The 10214-nt window shown below is 40.6% G+C and overlaps 1 long non-coding RNA gene across 1 annotated transcript; it reads left to right on the forward strand.

Moving 5' to 3' along the window:
• Positions 1–8188: 8188 nt before the first annotated feature.
• LOC148215224 (uncharacterized) lies at positions 8189–9996 on the forward strand. The gene is made up of 3 exons (XR_015796689.1): positions 8189–8207; positions 8702–8823; positions 9879–9996. It is a non-coding gene; the product is annotated as an uncharacterized LOC148215224 (long non-coding RNA).
• Positions 9997–10214: the final 218 nt, after the last annotated feature.

Genomic DNA, 10214 nt, shown 5'->3' on the forward strand with positions numbered 1-10214 from the left:
CTACTGGTTCTGCTACTGCTTTTTCTTCACATTAAGTTGATCCCTTATTGGCAGTCTTCATATTTCCTCCCCCCCCCCCACCCCTGCCCTTCTTTCTTCCTTACCCTTCTGCCTCCAGCTACTTCAATGTCAATTACCCATAATTATTCCTTTGGAACTACAATCATTCTGGCTTATTCCGGGCAAAAAGTTAATCAGTTTGTTTTTGGAAGTCCAGTAGGATCTTCACCTTTTCATTCTCCACCAGTTTTTAAAGGTGATCGTGATGATTGCAAGAAAACCCATTTGTCGGATGAAGAGAAGTTTGTCCCTGTGAGAGAAAACTCTGTGTACAGAGTTGAGTTTGGTGTCACTTCACTGACTTTTGTGTGCGACCACATGCAAGAATGATTCGCTGTGGGGTTCAGAACACAGAAATAGGCAGCTGCATCCAGAAGAGAGACATTTCTAATCTTCAGAGGAACTGAATTCTGACTTCCAAAAACCAACGTGGTGGAAAACTTTCCCTCCTGGAAGTGATTATTCTTGGAACGGTCTTTGTAAGCAGCCAAGATCCTTTTGGGGCTTTGGCTTCCATATTGTCGATACCAATAAAGGTATGCGGTGGAATCAATAGAGTTGAAATGGCAGGGCAAGGTGGCATCTTTTCCTTCTAGAATTTCCATGTTGTTTTGGGTTTGAGACACTGAATTACTTTGAGAAGTTCCTAAAGAGAACAAAACCAAAATCAGTACCCCAGAATATCTCCAGGAATTAATATAGAGTTTGGAACGTATATCTTGGTCTTTGCATCTTTCTTTTCTGAGATATTGTTATTGTTAACCAATTGAAGGGAGAATGGGAATGGGAATGGGAAGGAGAAGGAGAAGGAGAAGGAGAAGGAGAAGGAGAAGGAGAAGGAGAAGGAGAAGGAGAAGGAGAAGGAGAAGGAGAAGGAGAAGGAGAAGGAGAAGGAGAAAAAGGAGAGTTTTTCAGTAGAAGTATTACCTGATTTCAGGAGCAAAAAGAAAATTCCCAGAAAAGTCAAGTAGTGGTTCGGTTGAGAAGGAAAAAGCATACTTGCTGGAACTCTGAAGCAAATCGACATCCTCCCTTGATTCTTACATTTAGACGAAGCTGCAAATGAGGAGTCACTTTCCTCTTGTGGCAAGCATTTATGTTCATCACACATGGCCTCCGTTGTGGTTTTCAAGTTAAGCAGGTAGTGTGAGAAAGGATGGAAAAAGGATGAAGTTCTAAACTGCCCTCTGGAGGACAAACATCTACAAACAAGTAAATTCTTCAATTCTACCTTGCATCCTTCCTAAAACCTCCTAAAGGTGTTGGGACACTAATTCTCAGAATGCCCAGCCAATGTCACTGAGGAGAACATGGGGACTTGTAGTTACCATGTATCTGAATGCACCAGCCTGAAGAAGGCTGCATATCTAAAATAGCTTGGGTCAGAGGCTGGCTTTCTCCCAAGAAAGGGGACTGGAGCTTTGTCAGAGGAGTGATGATTATTTACAAGTCCACCACAAAGCCATGTTCCCAGGACATGTCCCAGGATTTCTCTGTTAGAATTGAGGATACATGATATTTTCTTGAACTCTATAGGAAAAAAAAGATTAAGACTCCCTTGGGTCAAACTCAGCTCCAACTGATTGCATGAACACACCCCTGTAGGTGTCTTTATATGAAAATGGACCACCACTGTCTTCTTCTACTCATCCTTCTCATCCATCCTTCCACCATGGAATCTTTCTGGTGCTTTCTCATCTGAGTACTAACCAGGTCTCACCCTGACTGGCTTTCAGAGATCAACCATGGCCTCTCAAATAGGCTGCATCCAGACAGTATTGATTATATGGTTAGATGTTCAGACTTCTCAGAAATCTTTACCAAACTTTAGAAGAGGTTCAACATTTAGCAATCATGTTGGTATTGAAAGGTGATAGTGGACCATATATCATTTACACACCAGTACATTTGTATTTGTATTTTTGCTTGGTCATTTATGAACGTATTCCAGCTAACTCCTTATTTGGCTTTATTGTATGCCAACTTGTGTTAGATGGGTGGCCATATAAATTTGATAAATGAATAAATTTTCAATAATTAAGTTCTCTGGCTGGCTTACAGTGACAATATCTTGTCTGAATATTGAAAAGCCCCAAGAACCAAAAACCGTGATCTACCATAAGTCAGATATAAAGATCCTGAAGAGAACCATCTTAAGAATCTAAAAACTCAGGGAACTTTATCTCTCTATGATGAAAGAGGACTGTATTGGGGTCACAGCCCAACCTTCTGAGAATGAAGTGGGAGCTTCTGTAAGCTCTGTTGAGTTCTTGGAGGAAAGGCAAGCTGTAAAAGTATGTTTTGCATCACACCTGAACAAACTTCAAAGTGTTCTGTGAATTGATTGTGAAAACCAAGAATGTTTTTTTATGGAGACTGTACCCACTCAATTTCACTAGGCAAATAAATCCCTTATGTATGAATGAAGAGATGGTATTGGCAGATCTCATCAGATGTAACTTTGAAAGAACTGAAAAAAGGTATCCCTGAATTACTTTTGGATAAAAGTTCATGAGAAGTTTTGCTTTTAAGGCAGGGATGGTCCTAGTACCTCTTTCTTCAACATATTTTTGTGAAGAGTGGGTGTTGTTAAAAAGCCAGCTGAGGGAGAATGTGATTGTGGTGTATGAAATCATGCAGAAAAGTAGACATGGATTTCCTTCCTTCCTTCCTTCCTTCCTTCCTTCCTTCCTTCCTTCCTTCCTTCCTTCCTTCCTTCCTTCCTTCCTTCCTCCCTCCCTCCCTCCCTTTCTCTCTCTCTCTTTCCAAGTGTGATGGAAAAATAATAAAATAAAGCTGGAAATTCTCCCCCCTCCCCCTTGCCTCTCCTGCAATCTCTTTTCTCCACTTCCTCCTGCCATTCTTTGCTCATGCAAAACTGGACTAGCTCCAAGTTATTGCATGACCCAAGAGTGACTGTGTTCATACTGAAACAATGAGAGGGCCATCACCTGTCTGCTTAAGGGTTTGCCATAGTTCTTATCTCACAACAGAAAAACCATTTAACACCTATCCAAATCTATCCTCCAGCCAGAGCCCTCAGATTTCCCACCTCTCAACCTCAATAGTGTATAAATCCTATGTTTTTCTGTTGTTCAGGGTCCCTCTTTCTTGAAAGCAGGCACCCAAAGATCATGGCAATAAACGTGGTTCTTCTCAGCAAAAATTCCAGCACACAAAGATCAAGGGCCATTCATTAAAGTTGATTGGAACGAGATTCCCAACCAAGGGGGGAAAAAACAGTTCTTCACACAATGCATAATGAATAACCTGTGGAATGAATGACCACAGGATATGATGATGGCCATTAACTTAGATGGTTTTAAAAGGGGATTGGATAAATACATGGAGGGTTTATTAGTCCTGTGATTCCAGGTTTCCTCGATGCCTCCAAATCCCACTTTCCAAAGAATCACATCAAAGAGAGCTTTGTCTCTACCTCCTGCTTGGGAGCAACTCAGAAGCACCTAGTTCAGCCACTGTGAGATACAAAATCCTGATCAAGCTGGGTCTTAACCTGATTCATCAGGTCTAATCGTGTATTAAATTAGAGCAATCCTGTTAGTGTTTTTCTTAATCTGCTACAGATCACAGACACAGAGACTGAATTTGGTTTTTTCCCCCCTGCAAAAGCTATTTTATTATATAGAATTAAAGTCCTATTCCTCACTTCTAATCTTAAAACTAATTCAATGCTTCTTTGTATTTCCCTTCCTACTTTTAATCTAGAGCAGTTTTGATCAACCTTTCTTCACCCATGCCCCCTTTTGATGTTACTTTTCTCCTGTGGCCCCCCTGCCTGGGTCCCATAACTGGTGAAAAAGATAATCACTTACACACTTGGCTTGAAAATACAGTATATGTTTATTTATAATAAAGGCAGTATTTGTAGTATAATACACTTTGCTTTTTTGTGTCCCCCCCCCGGCATGTGCTGTGTCCCCCCATTACATGTTCTTCACTTGTGGCCCCCTTGAAATATCCTAGGGCCCCAGGAGCCATTTGGCCCCCAACTGAAAATAGGAAAATTCTAGAGTCTTCCTATATACCATAAGTTTGCAACTATTTCTATCTTACTTAATCTATGAACTTCTGTCTCTATTTTTCACCACACCCACCCACATGCTTGATTTCTGGTCCATTTTATGCGACAAATTCTCCAAGTAAGGGCGGGGGGGGGGCTGTTTGAATTCTCCTTCCAAAACTCTGGGTCCCACGTGGGAAGGAGAAATGCTTGCTCACTCTGGGTGGTGAATTCGTTCTTCCACATTTTTGAGACTGAGGAGTCGATTCATCTTATTGCTAAATAACATAAGTTGGCTTGAATTTCTCTCTCTAAAGATGCTTGAACGTGTTCATAGGAGTGCAGAGAGGACAGGAATGCAGGGCTTGTAGAGAGATATTTTGGATTGTCAGAGGAACAGTATTATTTCCTTTGAACAAAGCAGTGGAAAAAATTCCATCTGCCAAACAATTGCCCTGGAAACTGTCTCAATAAGCATGCAAGACCTTCTGAGGTTCTCTCCCCTTGTACTGGCAAATCCAGAAAAGACATGGATTTCCCTCCCCCCCCCCCGAAAAATAAAATTGCAAAGAATGGAAACCATTGATGGACTATTTGCAAAATGCAGGTGGGGTGAAGCTTACATGGGGATTTGAAGACTAGATTATCAACGTAATGGGATATATTTAGACAAGGAATTATTCCTATTCAATGTATTAAGAACTACCACTTATGACAGTCTTATTGTTTCTAAGACCAGAGATAGATTGGAAGTTATCTATTTTTCATATCTTTTCTTCTTTTACTTTACTTCCCTTTTTCTTTTCCTTTTCTTTATATTTCATATTTCGAATTTTCCTTTTCATTTCTAACTTTTAAATATGTATCTTTAAAATCTCAGTCAAATATTATTTTAAAAAAATGCAATCCAGGGTTACAGTCCCTCCATCTTGGACCTCTACCCACCTTGGGTACTGAATCTGCCCGAAAGATTCCTGCCAGACAAAAATGTGACGTGTGGATGAAGATCCACCTTCCTTTCTTCTACTTTTTGCCCAAGTGTTCATGCTGCTAATGTCACTGTGAGACTTAAAGCACAGAAGTACACAGCTCTGTCCCCAAGGGCAGCCTTCTCAATCTTCAACTGGGACGTCTTTTCATTGAAATTCAGTGTCCCAGAAATAATCCCCAGGGAAGTGAGTTTGTACTTATTTAATGTCAAGATATGCTGAGGGGGTTGATGGGGAACTTGATGATACCAGAAGAGGTCAGGGTTGCTGGATGTTGTGGTGAATTTGCAGTGTAAAGTGGCTTCTTGACCCACTTGGACAAAGAGCTCTGGAAGCAACTGGGAGACCAAATCCTCTCCACTCCCTGCAGAAAGCAAACACAAACTGAATTGTAACTGAGTTCTTTCTTGTTGAATCTTAGAAAGAGGGTTAGAAAGAGGGTTTTCTTAGAACGCCTTGCTTTGGGGAAAACTCATCTTCATGATGAGATCCTTCCCTGTATGTCTTTTTTCCCACCCCAGGGAAAATAATACTTGGTTCTAATGTTCAGTATATGTATTGCAAGCCTCTGTGAATTGAAGGATTTGAGCTGATCTTGGTTGATCCTGGAAGCTAAGCACAGCTAGTTAGTACTTGGCTGGGACACCACTAGGAAATCCCAGGGCAATGATTTGAGAAGGCAGAACAACATCATGGAAGAAGGAAAAAGACAGGCCATTTCTGCCAAGAAAGTTGCGTTGAGATAGACCCCAGGGGTTAAGCTCAACTTGAAGACATTTTTCTTTTTCAATCCCTTTTCTTTTTTAAACATTTGAAAGTTTAGTTCTTTTCTTGGCCAAGAATAGCCTGACTGCCATTATGACACTTTATATAAACGATTGCAAGTTCCAATCGAAAAACAGTAAATTTGCAAGCCCTGAGGACACCCCATGCAGACATTACCTGATTTGAGGATCAGAAGGAGCATTCCAAAAATGGTCAAGCCATGAAGTGTTTTACAAGAAAAGAGCATCTTTGAACCAAGGACTTCTCCCTTCTGAGAAGACGGCAACAGGATCAAAATGTTTCTGCCCTGAACCCCATCACCTTCCTCTCTTTTTAGAGGTTTGTTCCTCGCTCAGAGTTAATGCTGTTGTGGTTTTCAATGAGAACATTTTTTTTTTCCCCAAGAGAGTGGTGAAGATGAGAAATTTGAGGCTCCCATCTAGTGGCAGGAAATCTGAAATACAGTTTAAAAACTTGAGGAACCTTTTGATCACATCTGCTTTATTTAAACCTCTTTTGATGGAACATGACCAGGGATAACAAGGGCTGGGTGACAAGGGCTGGATACTCACACAACACAGATACCCTAAAAAAATGAGTGAACACATCACGGTAATTCCACACTAAATGCTTAGTGTAGAAGCCTCCCTGGCTAGTTTTCCTTCTAAATAAATTGTTTGGCACCAGAACTGAAACTACTTTTTTTAAAGACTAGCTAGATCCACAGAACATGCTAGAGAAACTAACATAGAATGGGACCCTGGTAGTTTAGCACGATGTGGGAACCTATCCCCTGTTTTGTGAACCAGTCATCACATTAAACCATAATATGGTTCCTTTGTTGGTACATCTGACAGGTGAACTAGGTTATTGTAATTTTTTTTAACCCAAGTTTAGGGTTTAACATTTTGTGAGAACTCAGTTACTGTTCAGATCTCAAATCTGGGGAGAAAAAAAATGAGTTAAAATAGCACTCCTTGGTTTTATTGAGTGAAACGTTCATCGGATCATAAAAACCTTTGAGAACATCTAGCACAGCCCCCCAGGAAACTGATATTACAGCATCTAGCCTCTGTTTGAACATCTCCAGCAAAGGAGAGAGTCCACCATCTCCCAAGAAAGTTTGTTTCCTTGTTGACTGGATCTTCCTGTTAAGAATGTTGTCCTGATGTCCAACTGAAATCTACTTTCTTGTAATGGAAATAAATGCTTCCTATCCTGTTCCTGGAGCCACTCTGAACAATTATTTATTATATGCCATCCCATCTTCTGATGACAAGGCTTCACATACTTGAAGGCAACTATCCAGTCTCCCCAAACTCTTCTTGTTCCTAAGCTAAATATATCCAATGTTTCCAATTATAACTTGGGCATTTTTCTTCTTCTTCTTCCAGGCTCATGATCATCTCATTTGGTGTCTCCTGGACATGCTACAATCTGTTCATGGCCTTCCTAAAATGCAGTGTTTCTAATTTGACCAATGCAGCTTAGAGAGAAATGATAACTTCACCTAGCCAATCAATCGATCAATCAGTAAGACAGGACCTAGTTAGCTCTTGGATGGGAGACCACAAGAAAATTCCCAGGCTGTAGATTTTGTCCTCAGAAAGCAAAATATTTTCCCAGAAGAAGGTGATGGCAAACAAGTTCTGCATTGTTGTAAATAAAAAATACTAGAGAGTCCTGTCTTTTTAGTCCCCAGGATGCAAATTCAACTCAGACATTTATGGTTTCGGCATTTCTCAGGCAGCCTTTCCTTTATGTGAAAGAACAGCGTGTGTTTCCCTTGGTCTCTTCCTCCTCCTCATCGATGCTGCCTTCTTCCCTGCCAGGAGAAAGAATTATTGCACAGCAGCAGAGGCTGAATGTCACGCTGTGGCTTTCAGTGCACAGAAATACACTGCGGAATCCTGCAGGCGAAGCTCAGCAAAGGAGAACGTACTTTCCGTTCGACTTTTGGCAATGTGCAAGGTCCCCTTGGGGTCGTCGCTCTTCACCTCCCCGCTGTATGCCGATACAAAGAACTGAGGAGCCCTGTTAGGGAACTGCTGGTACCAAAAGATGGTTGCTTGGTTTGTGGAAGCAGTAGGATGGCTGCAAGAAAGGTTCACCTCTCTCCCAACCAACGCTTGCACGGTGGAGGGCTGGTGGACCTCCGTTTGGCACCACACGACCCCTGGAGAAGAAAGCAAGAAGCGTCAGCCGTCTGGAGGGGAAACCACTGGATGCTGGTGGACTGATGCTCTCCGGACAACCGTGTCCTACTTTCAATCTGCCCAGATGATGATCCCCCAAGAAGGAAGGATAGACTCGGCCGTTTGCTCTGATATTCCTCTAGGAGGAAGAGATAATCACCACCACAAATAATGGTAATAACTTAAGGGATGGATTGATTTCATTTGACTGGATTGGATTTGTATCGCCACCCATCTTGCATAAGTGACTCTGGGTGTCTTACACTAAAATAGCATAAAACAATAAAACAATAAAATACCTAACGTTAACCAAAAAAAGAGCAGTCGAGTTTCATAAGTAAGAATAGATTATTATTATTATTATTATTATTATTATTGCAATAGTAAAAAGTGTATGCATTTAATAAAAGTGTATAAGTGCATCTATGTAAGAATTGTAATAGCATAATAATAAGCATTGTTGTAATAATAATTTGTATAAGAATTATTAATTATATACCTTATTTATTTATTTGTTTATTAGATTTATCTCCGCCCATCTCCCCCAAATGGGGGACTCTAAAGTATGTTAATAATATTATGATAAGCATTACACAGTATTTGTGTGTGTGTGTGTTTTTGTGTGTGTGTGTGTGTGTGTGTGTATTATTACTATTGTTATTAAGTAGCACTTCCCAGCTGATTTTAGAAACCTAAGCAGTGTCAACTCTGGCTGGATGGGAGACCACCAGAAAATGCCACAGCAGTTGATGAGCCTGGAAAGTTGGAAAAAAACAGGAGATCAAGGCAAGTTCATCATTATCATTGGCAAGATCATGTCCATGAGGTCACCATGTATCCAGCTGGACTCAAGTGTGACTTGAGTGAATTCAGGGAAGAGAAAGTTTCAGGAGGTTTTTTGTTGTTGTTCTTTCTTTGTTTATTATATCCATTTATGTAGCCACCCATCTCAAATATATGACTCTGAGAAGCTCATAAACACTTAAAACTGTTGAGTAGTGTTGCATCTGGCACCTTTGGGTTTCTTTCAATGGGAGACAGCGAGATCCCCAGGAATTACTTTGGGAATTGGTCCTGGGATGAAGATACAGCCATGGAGGCAGAGATGGAACCAATTGTCCTCCTGAGTTTCTAAGGAGGCTTCTGTAGCCTACAGGATCTGAGCTTTTTCTCCATCCCACTTGGTGGGTTCCAAGAATATGGGTAAAATTACAAATCCTAAGCAGGGGACAATAAATACATTGCTGCCTTGAGTTGACCAAAATATATTTTTAAAGAGCAGGATCAAATAATGATGAGGATGAGGATAATCAGAGAACATGCAGAGAGCAAAGACAATTAAAATAAGGAGGGGGAAATTCCACTTACCTGAAAAATGGATTATGAAGAATAAAAACAACACTAAAAGCATTGTTGAGAGTATTGAATGCTTCTTTCTTTCTTTCTTTCTTTCTTTCTTTCTTTCTTTCTTTCTTTCTTTCTTTCTTTCTTTCTTTCTTTTAACCAAAATAGAATCAGTATGAATATAAGATTCTGCTGTTTGCTCTAAGTGAAAAACCAAAGCTGTAGATGGGTGTATGTGTGTGTGTGTTAGAGAGGGAGGGAAAGGTGGGGGAGACTAGTTTAAAAAAACGGAATTGAAGACTTGTGGTTTTGTGCGAGAGAGGAAAAAAACTCTGCTCCCTTAACAGGCATGAAAAATATCTTCTGGATGCCTGGTTGTTTGGTAATTCTTTGCTACTGTAAATTTGAGTTTTGCACTTGTGTTACCCTCTTTTCTTTTTTTTCCTCATGACCTCAGGGCAACCTGAGGATCTTTCCTCTTTCCTCTGTCTAACCAGGGAGAAGCACTAGCTGACTTGGACATGGACTGGAGACCATGTGGAAATCCTAAGCCTGTAGCCTAGAGTAGCAAGTTGGTTAAAAAAATATTGGAAGAAAGGAATGGTAAACTATTTCTGTATCATTGCCAAGAATACGACATGGATGTGTCCCTGTAAACACCAGCGTTGAGGTGCGCTTGAAGGAGACCTTTTATTTCAATCTTCACAACAATCCTGCAAAGTAGGTAAGTTGAGAGCTCATGATTGGCCCAGGGTTCTCCAGTTAGCTACAAGGATTTGAATGTGGAACTTACCACCCACCCCACTGTATAATGTAGTCCTTCTTTAACATTTGTAT

This window comes from Python bivittatus, unplaced genomic scaffold (genome assembly GCF_059951505.1).
Source record: "Python bivittatus isolate LINGU-HERP-01145 unplaced genomic scaffold, Pbiv_v1 ctg000430_np1212, whole genome shotgun sequence".
Lineage (NCBI taxonomy): Eukaryota > Metazoa > Chordata > Lepidosauria > Squamata > Pythonidae > Python > Python bivittatus.